We start from the raw sequence: 16,725 nt of genomic DNA, 5'->3' as shown, positions 1-16,725 counted from the left end.
AAATGACATTCTATTTAAACATGTTACCTGCTGATCTACTGAAGAAGCAGGCCAGAAGTATTTTCTGTTTGGTTTGTGTATGCATGTGTGTGTGTGTGGTTGTTCCATGGCTCCTGGGTAATGTTATCCATATTTTTCTGTTTGGAGAATCACTTTTCCCTACGCACTCACCAACCAACATGAAACCACCTAATTATATTTTCATAATCCTGATTAAAAACCATCTAAATTATCCTGCTTGATGTACTCAAAGAGTTTGTTGATTGCTTTTTGATGTGTATTAGAGCTTTTTGCAGAGCCACATCAAATGGTTTGCTCCACAATGAAATAAAAAAATCTTGTAATATACATATGCACATCTTTAAAAAAAACATATATTATTTATATTCTGCTAATTAAGCTACATCAAAACCAAGTCTATCACTGTGAAATAATTGTGTAAAAGCTACTCACCTATTACAAGAACATTAATTTCCACTTTGCTTTTTTTTTTCCAAATATCGATTTTATCTTATACAAGGCAATTCAGCATTTCAAAGCCTCAGAGTCTCAAAGTGTTTTTCCACCTCCATGGAGACCTTAAATCTTGAATACAAAATCAAGTTTTAGAATAGAAAACTCAAGTAAATAATATTTTCATGCAGAATATGTGCCTTCTGCATAATGGATCACAAACATTTTAATTTTTTCCTCTGTTGTTTTCACATCTTAAATACGCCACATCAAATCTTGAGAAAAGTTCTGTCTGCTGCAGCTAAGTGTTTGATAAGAGGAGGGGAGAAGGGAGAAGGGAGTTTGCAGAAACCCTGACCATGGGTTTGAGACTGATTCATGCTCCGTTTTACCAGGAGGCCGTATCAGTGTTCAGCTGTAGGTTTGGTGCCAGTCTGGTTAATCTTAAAGACTGTGTTGAGACAACGTCATGCATCAGAATTTAGTGCAGGCTAGAATTCCTCAAAGCCATGAAGGCCAACGAAGGCCAGGTTGGATGGAACTTTGAGCAACCTGGTCTAGTGGTAGATGTCGCTGCCCAGGACAGGGGGGTTGGAACTAGGTGGTCTTCAAGGTCCCTTCCAACCCAAACCATCCTAAGATTCTATGACTTCATTAGGTCAGCTCATGAGCACATTGGAGTTAAGGCTCACTTCATCGTTGTCCAGCTCCAATCACAAAGTCAGCATTCATTAAATAATAAAAATAAAATACTCTAGGAAAACAATTAAATTATTCAAACTCTGCCTACTTGATATCAAATCTGTTGTCATATCAAATATTCATGTGAAATAAATCTGTAGGTGTGTCTGTATGAATGGAGTGCAAGTGCAAATATCAATGCTTTGTTACAACTTGACATCCAGTGCTCTAAGACAAGAGCACAGAGGATGATCACACATGCAAAAGCGTCCCCTTTCAACATCACCTTCCTTAGCTGCATGTATGTGTGTGTGTGAAGCCTGTCTCTCCTCTCCTGGAAACCTGTAACATGCTGCCATTTAATCTGTGGTATCAGTGACAGCTGTGGGGTATTCAAGTACAGCTCCATTCATCCATGAGTTTCCAGTTTGACTTTCAGTAAATGTTTAATGATCCTTTTCAATTACTGGACCAAACAGTATTTGACAAGAATGTACCTTGTCTAATACTAGCACTTAGACAGGAGTGCATTTTTTAGATAGCACTTAGCATCCACAATGTTGTCATGATATTTGTGAATGTACTCTCAGAGTGATCTTAATGACCCCATTACAAAGGTCTTCTCATGCCTTGCTGCGTTATCATCTCCCTTTCCTTGACTTTACTGATAGAGCTGCCAGAGTTCACCTGAGAACACTTCTACACTCAGTGTCCTGGGTTCAAGCCCTAAAGGACATTGGCTTTGCTGGCAAGGCTGTAAATACCATTGGAAAAGAAGCTCCATGTGACACCATTTGACTCATCCTTTGGATTCTCTGGCTGTATCTGATCTCACCCATGGCCCATCTGTAGAGTGCATCCCTCTCTGGTGTGTTGTCTGCATCCTCAGCTTCCACAGAGTAGAACAATTTCAAGTACATTGTGGTGTCACTCTGGCTGCTGCTCCTGGGTTTGATGTCCATGGAAGCCAGGGCATGCAGCAGAGAGGCTGTCCGCTACAGGGGTGGAATGGGCCCAGATGTCAGGACACAACCACTTCAGATGACACACAGAAATATAAGACAAATGAAGGAATGTTGCTATTAAAATGATATGGCCAAACACTTGAAACACTTGGGAAGTAGGCAGTTAAATAAAACACTGGGATATGGCTATAGAGCTGTGACTGATCCTTTACCTGGCATCCAAAAGTACTTTCTGTACTTCTGAAGTAAATAATTCCACCTTTACTGTTATGCTCATATTCTCTCCCTCTTAACTACGATCCCTTTAGCCCATCAAGGTATGAAAACAAATCGTATGCCCTACACCTTCCTTCACAGTAATGATCAAAAAACAGGACATGGCAGCCCCCTGATGGGCTTTGGAGATGCTCTCAGAGCATGCCTGATGTAGCCTGGCCAGACCAAGTTCCTTGTAAAACTCTCTGAAGGCCTCACTGTCTTTTAAAAAACTTGTGGAAAAGCAACCACCACCATTTCTATCTTGCATCAGCCTAGGGGTTAGAAGTAGGAAATCCACAGTCAGTTTCTATCCTCTTTGGAAAGAATTCAAACACACTTCTAGTCATTAGACTATAGGTTTTTCTGGGAATGCTTTACCACTCCTCATGAAGCTGCACCACTGTGCAGAAAAATGGTTTGAATTCACTGAGAAAAGGAGAAAAGGCGAGTGAAAGCATGACTCCCCAGGCTAATGATTAGGCAGCTTTTTCGGAAGTAGGAGGAGGTAGGGTCCAGTCATCCCTCCTGTTTTGTACTTTAGCTCATGCCTGTTTCATATCATGTTCTCATTCTTTCAGTTACACTGGTGCATTTTGTTATTTTGAACAAGAAATTATAGTCTGGTGCTTACCTACTGGGCATGCTCACAGTGTTCTGCCTATGCAGTGATTTTATGCTGCATATGTCAATGAAGGAAGCTGAGCCTTCTCATCTATTTCCATTTATATGAGCTGGGATCCAGGCACAGTGAAAACTTCTTTTTGTCAAGTTTCTCGCCTGCTGCGCTTTCCACCCCACCTTTTTCACAGTGTCATCTTTTATTAAGATCACATCAGCACTTCTGGAACAGCCATATTTTATCAGGATCTCTCAAAAGAGGATGAGTCAGACCATCTGATTTTATTTTGTTAAGTTCATTTTTTATTTGCTGAGTTTAGTTCAGATATGAACACATCTTGTCCAATTTATCTTTAATATAATACAGATGCTGGCACAGGCGCTGATCTTGGTTACACTAGTGTAAATTTGGGGACGTGCCAATGGAGCGCTGCCAAGGCCATATTAAAATTTCACTTTCAGCTTGACTAGAACTGCTAGCTTCTCAGGAAGCAGGCTGCCATGGTGGGATGAGCCCATGTGCCACTTCTCAATAGCTCTGCAATTCTCTCTTGGCTGGAGAATATCCCAGGTAACACAATACAACCAAAGTCAGACAGGGCCAAAACACTGCTTTACATAGCCTGAGGATGACTGGATCACTACTTCACATAAGCCTTGACTGATGGGGATAAGCTGGTGGGATTTAATCAGTAAAGAGGGAAAAATGAAGTAAACTTCATACGGATGGCAAGAACTATGACTAGTCAATGTATTTATCACTTGGCTATTTCCCAGAGTCATGCCGTAAAACAAAGAAATGTACAGTAACAAACTTGTCCAAACCATATTTGCTCAGAATTAGTACACACTGCAAAACCTGTACCGGGAAAAAGCAACTGGATGCTGTTAAGGCTTTTCCCAGAAAACAGGAGTTCTCTGCATTTCCCTGCAGTTACTTTTTACTGCAGAATGTGTGTGCTCCAACATTCTCCAGTAAATGTTAAAAATGTAAATGACTTACTGATTTAACCAGCCAAATTTAAATACTGTGGTATATCCGTATTCTGTTGAATTTTCAAGTTTTGGCCCATGCAACGTAACTTCAGAAAACACAGCTGATAGTAGCTTAGCTTCCTTGAGACTCAGATTGGATAATTTTCACTCTATGTCCAGTGAAAACCTCTGTAATTTTTGTACTTATTAGTTCTCAAGGCTGCTTGGCATCTCTCACTTAAGTGAAGCTAGAGCCTATGGTAGAAAATCCTTTTAATAAGTACTTCATGCTAAATCAGTGATAAATATGGGAAAAATTGACCCTGCTTCTCTGGCATGAATCAGGACAAACAGGGTTGGCAGGAATGGCAGCCTGCTGTGAACAGTGATGCTTCTGTATTTAATGTTTTCTGGAACTCTGCTGTCTTTGACCAGTTGCCTTTCTACTTTCTGCATGCTTATTTGGTTGTTTATTATTGCCCGTGCTCTAACTTGTGAGCTCTATGGGTTAACGATTCACTTTGTATCATTTTCTAGCAGCACTCAGGAGCCCTTGGAAACCTCTGCAAAGAAAACCAGTAAGGTGTGGATTTGGAGTCTTTTTGGAGATAAAATGCCTTTTGACATCCAAGCATTGAATATATGCAGTGCTTTTGCCATCTTATCTTTATTTGAATCAAGGTTTGATTTGTCAAATATTTTAAAAATGTTTAATCCTTTCAACAAATAAAACCCACCTTTTAAATACACAGCACACTTTACTGCCAAGAGTAGTAGTCTGGTATGAAGCCAACACTATGGATGAATGGGTTCTGCCAGGCCTCTAGGCTTTATGTGGATCTTTTGGGACTGCCTTCCTGAAGGTCCCAGGTGTAGCTTGTTGCAAGGCAAGCTCCACAGCTCTGCAGCATGGTGATTGAACCTCTGGCTTCTCTTTCTTCCCAAATGGAAAACCCAAATTCTTCGTTTCACACCTGCCATAGTAAAAGCTGTAAGACAAAGCTTTTTAAAAGACTGTAAGGCAACTTGAAAGCCCCTGGATGTAAGCAGACATCTGCCTGAAGTTCTCAGGGGACTTGGGACTTTGAAAGGTGGGTGAACCTGATGGGCTGTGGAGAAGAGGTTGTGCTTTACTTTTCCAAGTAGAGACCATGCTGGATACAAAAAGCCCCTGGATTATGACACTTAGGGTAAGTTTCTCAGAAGAAGGGTCTCTGCTGGCATGGCTGAATTGCTACCAGTACCCAATCTCATGAGTTTAAGAATCCTCAAACTGTCCTATTATGCTTTAGGACTGTATTGTCCTTTGAGAAATCAGGCCTTTTGCTGCCAGGGTTCTTCTCATGTGTGAGCCATCAAGAAGTCCATAGGAGCTTTGGTCCTCTTTCTCTTGCTGTGTGACCCCTGCCTGTCACATCCGGCTCTGTATCACTTGGCTGAGCTGCATCCATGAGATGGGATGCCTCCATACATTTAATGTCTGAACAGAGTGTGGGGCCTTTCCTGTAGTTCCTTTCTGTCCTTAAGATCCCCTGCAAAATGTCAGCTTCTGTATCTTACCAAAATAGATGGTAATGTTGTCTTCTCTAGTTGTCACTGCTTGCACTGGATACTGCAGGACTCATGTGAGATGTGGGGCTGGATGCCAAAGGCATGGGGGCTGCAGTGGTTTTCCACTCACTGCCAGTCACTGACGTCATGCTGACTTCTGGGACTCCTGGGCAGATTGAGAGCCACAGGCAGAGCCCACAGATGGGTCACTCAGGTAGGCACACTGTGGCAGCAAATTTCTTTCTCCAAGAATCAAAAATATTTCATCTTGTTTGCACTAGAGATACTCTCATCAATGACAGACCAGTGAGCGTATAGCCATGGGCTGATGACCTGTGGTGGTGCTGGATAATTGACTGTGCTCCTCTGGTCCCTGCTGGTGAGGTGGCAGGGTAGTTTTGACTCAGGGGAGGTGGTTCCTTGCATCTCCCAAGTCACTCTTGGTGAACTGAATGACTGAGACACCATTTCCACGGATCTTACACCCGGCCAGGTGCAGCACAACCTCTCTGACCAGGGCATTTCCTACGTAGATAGTCAAGAAGATCTCTAAATCTAGCGAAATGTTCTGAAATAGAAGCAAGATAATATTTCCTTTCTCATCCTCTGTGGTCTGTGGGGAGGGAATAGAGACAGCCACCACTCATTTAGCAAGAGCAATTCAATTTTTAAGAAATGGGAAGAGACACTAAAAAAGTACTCTATGACTTAGGGTCATTTAAGCAGATAGCACTGAAGCAAAACCTATGATTAAGAGAAGCAATTATTTTTAGATACATTATTACATATTATTCAAATTCATTGCAACTGGAAAATAATGCATCTATCACATTCATTTTCTATTCATTTTATTTTAAATAAGCCCTACAAATATAAAGAGTTTGAAACATAATTGCTGACATGACTACCCTATCTGCAGCCAAATAAGCTTTTTTTTTATTAGACTTCATTTTATAAATGGAACGCGGCTTGAAAGTTTGAGTTCAATCCTTCTCTGCTCAGCACTAAGCCATATATTGGAGAGGTACAGCATTTAAATCTTGCCAAGATACCTTTGCAACCAGAAGGGCAAAAGAAAGTTCAGTTCTGCAAAGGGAAGGCTTAGATTCTGGAGAGCAGAGCCAAATCTGTGGAGAAAATCCTAAAACTGCAAATACTGTGGATTTACATTGATCCTCATAATGCATTTTATTATTTAGATGTAATAAAAATTCAAATGATGTGAAAAATAGTAAAATCTCTAGTTTTAGAGGTTAGTGAGAAAGAATGAAGAATTTTTAGACTATGCTATATGAATGCCAATATAGATGATAGAGTTTTGATAGCTATTCATCTAATATTTACAGAAAGACATTAACAATATATCACCCTTCACTGCCAGCTGCAAACACATATAATCAGTCACAAATTATATATTTAAGTTTTGGGAACATGAGATGTTTTGTGTAATGTTAATACCAAGACCGTGTGTCCAGAAATACCAAACAGAGAGTCTCTGGCCCAATCCTGATCTCTTTGATATTTCTATTGACATCAAAAGTGAGAGCCATATGCAAAGGGTTTAACACTGCCATCTGCAGATTGCTATCAGGTTTGCTGGGTTTTCCCACTGATACAGGACTGCCTTCTCACTTAGTAAATCACAACAGTTAATTTCCTGTCCTTTCCTTTCACTGCTGGTTACCCAAAAGTCTGCTGGATATCCTGTGATGGAGTTTTTCGGAATGTTACACTTGGTCAGTTTTGTCAAAGTATCCTTTTTTTCCCCTCATGCCTCATTATTGACCTTTCCACCCACAAGGGGACTCTGAGCAACCAATCTGAGTCAAATAAGCATGAGGCTATTGAAGATGATGTGTACATCCTGTGTTCTAGGATGACTTAGAAGCAGTGAAACTCAGAGCTGATATCTTCCTCTCACTTAATAAAATTGCCAGAAGGGAAGTACCTTCACTGTCAGAATGACTATGTGAACAGATGAATTAGGATTAATAGATGTTTTTAATGAGCTTTCTAAATTAGTAATAATAGAAAAGGCATTGTGGCATGCTTGTGTCCCCAAAATGCCACCCCAGCATGGAAAAAATGAAAAAGAGCCAAGATTGGACACAAATGACTTCATATAAATATATAGTTCGAACAAGAGAGAGAACAAACTAGGAGAGTCTGAAAATCGCTGCATGGAAGAGCTAATCCCCAAAGGGACATCAATGGGATGCCTTAATAAAGATGAGGTTTGTCTACACCAAAACCCAGAACCTGCTGCAGGAATTAGTGAACTATCAAAAACCTGAATAAGCAAGTTCATGTGGCACAGTGTACAGTTGTGGGGAGTTACCAGTTTGAGCTTCTGTCTGGGATATCCTGCATTGATACTGCCCTGAACCTGAGGCGTATAAAGATCTGCCTTGTACCCTGTCAGCTTTGGAGTCTGATCACGTCACTCCACCATACTTCTGCTATTGTGGGCAATATCTGCAGGAGAGATACAGACCCAGGCAATTTCTATTCTATTGCAAGCTCTGGTGACTGTCTACAGTGTGACATTTAACACAAATTGTTTCAGTTCTTTGTTTTCATATCTAAAATTAGGATAAAAGAATAATCATATCCCTTTGTAAAATGTATCTGATTTTTTTTTTTAAAAAAAACCTTCATATTTGAATCACTCTGTTTACTAATTTATTCTTGATAAAGATTCTGAGTAAGAATTTTAATTAATAGAATAAGTAAATAGTGAGGGTTGAAATAAATCAGTTTTAGCAAGTTTCATAGTCTATCCATTCTGATATTAAACTGTGTTCTTGCCTACTTCAGACAGAGTGGTGTAACTTGACAGGAGAATTTATTTTTGAGAGGGAAGAGCAGACCCCACAAATGAGATATTAATATTTTCTTCATTACAGCAAGGTCACATACAACTGCATTTTCAAAACCCAGGTGTTCTGCACTTTAGGCAGTAGGTGCTCAAATAGATCTCTGCATGCTGCTCTGGCCAGGAGTTTTCAACAGTTATCTTTAATGCTGATCTCTTCTAAAAATATGACCATATAATTACATGCTCAGATACTAAGGATTGTGACGATGGTGACTGGAGGCATGTGTACTGGTTCCCTGCTGGACACTTGGAAATTAGCAGTCCTTGCCTTTACTTCTCAACGGGATTGCTGCAAACATTGGCCTGTCGTTACAGATGGCTTCCTTATTCTCTGCCTAGCAGCAACAGAAAAATGATGCACCCAGTTACTGGTGCCACTTATAAAAAAAGTGCACAGTTCATTAGTTTGAATGGGCGTGCAGTTCTGACCCAGTGTGTCATTTACATATTATAATCAGACATTAGCATATGCTAATCACAACCCTGAGCCTTGCCCTGGCACTTCTAAAAGATGCTGGATGATACTCTGTAGATGCTGGCTATCGTTGGCTGTGCTCTGAGTGCAGGCTCCTGCTTCAAGCAGTAGCCTGGGCTGATTGGCTCCAAGCTTGGTACCAGAAGACGTCTGCTTGTCTCTCTGCAGGAAGGACTGCTAAATCAGGTTCAATTGCAAGCAGAGGCTTTTTGAAGGAAGGTGTGTTGCATGAGGGCAAAGCATATTTCTGAGGACAAGTCATAACTGGCAACCCTCTGTGATCTGCAAGAGAGACCAGTTGAAACTGGATGGAGACCCACAGACCTTTCCTAAACATGACAGCAGTGTCTACTCCATTCAACAAGTAGATACTATCAGAAAAAAGGCGAAGTGCCAAACCCCTGGAGTGGTAGTTGAAGTTCTGTTTTGCAGACCTTGAAAGTGCCCTAACATCAAAACATGTTGAAGCTGAATTTCTCCCATGCCCCACACTTCTAAAAATGTTTTGACCTTGGCTCACTTCCCTTGGGGTCTAGTCTCCAAAGTTTCATCTACATTTGCTGCAGCTCCTCCCTGACTTATCTTCTACCTGCCACCACAGAGCAAGGAACACTGTCTGCCCCTCACATCCTGAGGGGGAAAGATTTGTTTGCCTCCAGCTGAGCCCACTGGAGTGCTTTGGCTGCCTTCTAGGATGGAGTCACTTCCAGAAAGTCCCTTGATTTTCTTGTTTTTCCTTGAGATCTCAGACTGTCCCAATTGGTTCTAGTTAGTGGAGTTCCTTAGATAATTTATCTATTGAGTTTGGCCAGAGCCTCTCACCCTTCCTCCCTGAGGTACATCTGCCATCCCATGTAGCATCTTTCCTATTTAGAAATAATGTTTACCAAGCATGAGAGTTAAGCATGGGAACTGGAGTTCAGGGGAGATAACCTCAGCAGAAATGCTGATGTTTCTTTTTCCTTGCGTTGACCAGGGGAGTAGAGCAAGGCAGTATCGTCTGCTGTTCTCATGCCCTTTGGGGAACTGTTCTTTTCTTCTGCAGGCTGAAAGCTCTGGGTGCAGCAGTACTTTACTTCTACTTTACGCTTACAGTTGTCTCCCACTGGATGGTCTCTCCTATCACCACAGCTGTCTGGGTAAGTGTGGAAGGTGAAGCATGGTGGATACCTGGTTGCATACACAAATACAGAGCAACTGGTCCTTCCAGCCACACTTGCCTTTCCTGTGTCATGGGTGGGGAGTTGACTGGAAGTGGTGCTCACCACGTGCTCAGGCCTGCAGCTGCTGGATGTCACCTTCCCTGCTCCTGGTGCCCCTGCCCACCATCCCTTTTGCCAGGAGAGGGGAGTCATACTCAGTACTCAGAAATTACATGTTGAACACTTATTAATCATGGCATTAGCATTAAAATCACAGGATATTAAAACTAGCATATTCTTGTGCCTTGTGGTTCTGGAACCGCCAGGGGCCAGGGTCTCTAGGGCTTTTCCTGATAGCATTACAAATTGCTGGACATGGAGAAGGAAGAGAGGAAGGGAGAACTCTCACACAAATCTATTGACTTCAGGGACTGGGGTGCAAGAAAATAGACAACAACTGCTGTGGAATTGATTAAAAAATTTGGCAATGCTGCGCATGTTTTTGTCCATGGGCAGAATAAAACATGCTAACAAGGGCTGAGCCTAGCTGAAACTTTAATTCCTTTCTGTTGGATAATTTTTTTCTAATTCCTCCTGATCCGGATCTCCATTCTTTTACACAGAGCCACCCACAAAAACACTTTTTCTGTGCGTTTCTGTTGCTCATCCTGAGATTTCACTGCCCACTATCAGACAGGATGGCTGTTACTGCATGACTTTTCATGCAGGTTTCACTGCAGCTGAAGTATCCTGTTTTTCAAACAAACTTCTATCAAGTAGAAGTGATTAGCTAAATTAATGTGAAGTTAATGTCCCAAAGCAGCACAATTTGTTCTCAGAACTTCACGCGACATTTAGCTAACAGCTCAAAGAAAGGGTTCCATTTGATAAAGCGATCAGAAAGAGTCACAGAAATGAGCTCGGTTATGCAGGGCTTGGTATAGCTTTTTCACTACCATAAATTAAAGAATAAGTATCAAATAATGTATTTAGCCAGGCAAGCATATGTAGGGAACAAAAAAAAGGCAACTTGGAAAGTTTCTTGCTGCTTCCATGGTGCATCTTGCAAATGGTAGCTCTGAAGGCTACCAGCAGAGAACAGTACTAGGAAAGGAGGGACTGGTTAGGCTTGCGAAGGCCAAAATGCCAAATCTGAGGTGTGAGTCTAGGTCCCTCAGACCCTGACATATTAACACCAACAGGCCTTTAATGATACAGGTCACTGCTCATCCTTATGCAATAGCCTTTCACTTATGCAAACCTATGTCCAAATCATATTTGGAGCAATAAAAGTCTGTTGTAGGACAATGGATGTCTGTTTCTGAAAAGGGTCTCAGAAGAGCCTACCCTAAAGGATGCCAAACACTTGATAGCAATCTTTCTCACAGAATAAATCCAGGGAGAGCAAGACTGGGATGGCAGTTTTTGTGCAGGTGCATTGCCTGAGCTGCCTGGGGAAGCACACACAACACCTGCTCAGGCACTACCTGACTGGAGTTGAACCACTGCAATTAGTCCCTCATTTTAGTGAGCACCAGACTCAGTCACATCTTTTTTAAAATCACCCCCTGGTGATTTTATCCTTTGAAGTGCTGTTAATCTTCCACTACCAGGAAGATTGTGAGGAAATGGCTCACAGCAGTAGCACTCAGGTGTGCTGGGCACCTTGCAAGACCAAGACCTGTGTGGCTTCTTGTTTATGGTTTTCAGGGTCTATTTTGACTGTGAATAAAACACTCTTGGAGGGACCATCTCTGGTTGACTGATGACTGCTTGAACTAGGATGGCCCAGAATGGCAGCATGGCCATTCCAGATGGATGGGTTTAGATTAACTCATAGAAATCTCATCTCAATTTAAGCAAGTGTCTTCTTTGCAAGGACAGCTCCATGTTCTTTAAATTCAGGCTTCACATTTGTCCTGTGTTGCTAGGACTCATCATGTAACTTTGAACAGTGTGGCCCATTCACCCCACCTAATGCCAATAAAGTATAAAAAGGCTTTCAGTCCAGTAAATGTTTGGAGGATGACTGTCTGTCTGACAAGCAGAGCTACTCTAGCACTTCAGTATTAAAGAAATTCTGCAAATTAGTATTCCATCAGCTACAAATCCAGCAACTTTGTGGGGAGCTTTTAGGAACATATTCCGTGGTCAGTTGATGCATATTGGGCTAGAACCAAAAAGCGATTAAACACTGAAATTAGAAGCCTATGAAATAAGCTGGGATCCCTAGAAAATCAGTGCACAGCTTATTGTAAATTTGATTATGAATTTTTTAGCACTAAGTAGACGAAATTACTGTTAATCACATGTAAATTGAGATACTGGAACTAATCCACTGAAATTAGTGGGATTTTTGCCATTGATTTCCAAAAGAGCAGGATTGGGCCTGCTCTGAGCAAAGAAGGGGAGGTGGAAAATTAATGTCTTGAAGAAGGAAGAGTTAGGCCAGGTCTCACTATCAAAATGATGGATGGCTCAGTAAGTAACCAAACCTCTGCTCTGTTTCTCTCCCTCAAGAAACTATCATTAGCTGAAAATCCATGCCAAGCTCAAGAGCCACTTCTGTTTAAAAAAAAAAAAGAAACAAACAAAAAAAAGAAGGATAAATTTTGTTAGCATGATGTATTAATATCAAAAGTCAAAACCAGAAACTTAACTGAATGTGTGCTGATGAAAGGTTTGGCAACTGGCACAAGGAGTAGAAATCCAGACTGTAATGGGGTGTCAGTAGAAGGGTTGTACTTGCTGGAAGTGCTGCTGTGGGATTCTCTGGTCTTTTCAGCCTGCCATGGTCAGATGGCATCGATAATCTGCAGAGACAATGCAACCTGAAGTCAGGTAAGCATATTTACCAGGGGCATAGGTTTCTTAAGAACAGCTAATATGTCCAGGAAATGTAGGCAGAACCTCAGAATTAAAAGTAAAAATCAGCTGCATTTTAGAGAGAACAAATGCAAGCTAAAGAAAGATTTTTTTTTTTACTATCTAGAATTCAGCTTTAGTTTGTATTACTTACTGTAGCATTTGGGAATAAGTAGGCATCGTTTATGAATCAATTATTGATGGTGCTGTAGTCCCCTCCATGGCAGGCCAGAATGCACAAATGGCCTTTGCACTTTTAAGGTACAACCCTCCAATATTGATCACCATTTCCTGTGCTGTTTAACCTCATGGACAAATCATTATCAGATCACATGTATGGAGGCAGAGATTCCCTAATTCTCCTTTCCCTTTTTCCTGGACTCAGAACAACGACCAAGGGCAAAATGAGGAGGGAGGTTCATAATCTCTCTAAGCTGCCTCTGCACCATATTCTTAGGCTACTGGAGATCCTTGGCAAGAATTCATCTTGAGACTGGCTCTGCACTGCTCTAACTGAGGCCTCATTCCTGAGGACTCATTTGAAAAACAACAGCTACCGGCCAAGGCTTACCAGTCACGCTGTTCCGTCTGTTTTCTCCCGTTGCATATGCCAAAGCCTGATGGAAGTGTCTTTACCCAGCCTGAGAAATCCCTTACATAAGGTAAATTCTCCAGAGGACCTTTATGCATGATTTACAGCATCATTATGCTATCATGCAGCCATAAAACCCATAAAGGCCCAAGCACTGAAACCAAGGCTCACACAGATGCGTGCTTTCCTCTAACCGCTCCTGTGCCTCCAGAAAACGTGCAGCAGGAGCCGCCTTTCCCTGCCTTTCCCTGCCTCTCCCTGCCTCTCCCTGCCTCTCCCTGCCTCCACAGCCCACCACCACACCCTGGCAGGTCACAGTGTGTTGCCAACCAGCTGCACATTGCATGTGCTGCCCCTGAGGGAGAAGAGGGCTGAAGAGCTCCTGACAGATGTGGGTGTACCTGCGATATGGCAAGGTGACAGAGGTTGCATCCAAGCACCATGGCTCTTCCCTTATCATCTGATGCTAGGAAGTTTTCTCCTGCCAGTAGATAAACCACTGCACAGTCTCAGCTGTCAAAAAGAGAAGCAGCCTGAGAGTCTTGGCAAATGTGAATTAAACACGACTGCCCAGGTACTGTGTTATGACAAGAATATTTCCGTCCATTATTTCCAGCTACCCAACAAGAAATCATTTCAGTATCACTGGCTAACTCTATATACTCACTCACTTGAATATAATGACTTCAGTTTCAACTGGAGACTTAAAAGTCCTCTGGGCAAATTGGATATTTTTTTGAAATTTTTGTGAATTGAAAAATTTAGTGGCCATGGTTGATTTCCCATTTTGATGGGTACATTGCTTTCTTAGCTATCTCTCAGGCAGAGTATATCACCTGAAGTGTGAAGTTCTATAAGCACAAATTATTCCTGATACTGAGATGCCTTCTTTTTTTTCCCCTAATTAGTAAAGTTAATTTGATTTAAATGGCAGTTCTGCTGAGGTACTGATATTTATTCTGCTTTCAATACACGAACATTCTGAAAATGTTTTCAAAAAAATTAAATGAAGCTTTAAGTTTCCTGTGGTCAAGCAAAAAATATACCCCCACAAATTATTACTTGAGCATATTATCCCCAAACATTTTGAGAGGGCTTGCTTGGCTTTCTTTACACGCTTTGAATTTTTAGGACTAATGACTTCTCTCATGTGGCAGAAAATTTCAAGCCTCAGCTATGAGGACCCAAGAAAAACATAAGCCTCTTTATGAGAAACATGTTATCCTAAGACAGTCTTTTTCAGTCTGGTGTGCTTGCAGACTCCTGTGGGTCCCAGCACTCCTACTTTGGGGAGTAGGAAGGGTAAGCAAAACCAGCATGCCCACTGCCAATAGGTTTTCATTTGCTGTGCAGAGATCCACATCTCCAGTGATAAATCCTTAAGGGTCCACAAATTGAAAAATGTTGAAAATCACCGCCCTAGGAATTGTGCTCGTACCTTGGAGCTATCTTTGCTAATTGGGCAGAGCTGACAAGCAGGTCCAATATGGTGAAGAGAGATCCCCAGATTATTAACAACATGATGGCATCTGGAAGTTTTGTAGAGCAATAGAGGCACAGCTCTAATCAAGCACTTTTTCAGCCTCTTGTATAGCCCATCTGTTACGGATTTAGCATATTATATATAATGCCCTCAGCAACTGACTTTGATGTATGTTCAACTGTGAAACTGCTTTTGTAACTAACATAAAGAAATTATTGTTTATTATCTGCTAGGTCCTTAGAATGGAATCTGCAACAGTCACCAAAATAAATGATCTGTGTTTCTAATATCTATGAAATATTGGTATCAGATGGAATTACTCTGTTATCCAAAGATCACTAAGTCACAGAGATTTTTTCTGGATTTCACTAGAATTCTAATCTTGGGCAAACTCTGCATAAGACAAAGGAGATGTGTTAAACTTAGGGTACTGAGATTTTAGATGAAAAATAGGAAGCAATGTGGTGCAAACATACCTATGTTTCTATTGGTACAAAATGATTTATTGTAAGTATTAGAACACATTTTATTGCAACGTATTGAAGAAGCCTGGTCATTTTTATGCCCCTTTGCTTGGTGCAGCACAAAAAAAGGGTAAGGGATGTATGAATTCCAGTTTGGGAAGTTACATTTTGCTTGACCTTAAATTCACCTGGCAGTGCCAAAAAAGAAGGAAAAAAAGCCTCCAGTCCTAAGTCACTCTCTGTTGCTGTAATTCTTAATCAGTAGATACATCTGATGGCTTCCTTTAGTTCTGGGAAAACCAGATCTTTCTTTGCAGGGCTCTTTATTAAGTTATAATGCTTTCATTCTCTAGAATGAGAATTCTCTAGAATGAGAAACATTCTATAAATATAACATAACTGCTTTGAGAAGCCTGTATTTGTTTCTAAGCTAGTCTACACCTTCAGTACCTGATATTAGTGTAACATAATCTCTTTAAATTTGTTTTCAATGTTTGACTTAGTGAAAAAGTTCCTTCCTTTGTTCATCCTCAACCAGAATTTTCATTTCATTCACAGAGGACTTGTCTGGATTAAGTGTGTGGTAAATTGGTCAGGATTTCAGCATTTGGCCCTTAGGACTGCCACAGCTCCTCAAGGACATTTGCCAAAGCAGCTGCCAGGATGCCACTTGCAAAGACCAAGAGACTACCTGGCCTGCAGAACGTGGTAGAGCATTTTGCTGGTCCAGGGGCTGCTCAAGAGCATGAAGTGCTGAGCTCTGTGGACTGGGAATGCGTGTTTAAGGTGAGGTTTCAGCAAGTGGGTTTCTTTGTGTAGCTGTGTCAGGAAATTTTTTCCTTAAGCTTCTGACAGGAAGGCTGAATTGCTGTGATCTCTCGTGTTGTTCCCCACAATATCCATCCGTGCTCCTGTTACAATGCTAGGAGCAGGTGACAAAGGAGTGTGAGGACTATGTGCCACATGGTATCAAGGGCCCATCCAGGCCACCAGGCCATGCGCATGGGCTGTGGGGATGTGGGGGAGTCAGAGAGAAGCACACAGCCCCAGCACTGTACTGGGCACTCGCCAGGAGCTTTCCACAGCTCTCATGAATTTTGTCTTCTTAATGCCAATGGTCATCAAATGGAAATGAAAATAAACTGTTGTTCATATTCCTACAGAATGAGGGCTACCAAGTCTTAGGACTAGAGTGCCCTTCCAAGCTTGCTTTAGATCCTGTTTTAATTTCCCTGTAGCTAAGTCACATTAACATATCTCCCTGCTTCTTCCTTATTTAGGCCATCCAACAACTTTATTGAAACTTTAAAAATAAGAACAAATGA

Source organism: Corvus hawaiiensis, chromosome 30 (genome assembly GCF_020740725.1).
Source record: "Corvus hawaiiensis isolate bCorHaw1 chromosome 30, bCorHaw1.pri.cur, whole genome shotgun sequence".
In the NCBI taxonomy this organism is placed as follows: domain Eukaryota; kingdom Metazoa; phylum Chordata; class Aves; order Passeriformes; family Corvidae; genus Corvus; species Corvus hawaiiensis.
Note: the sequence above shows the minus strand (reverse complement) of the source record.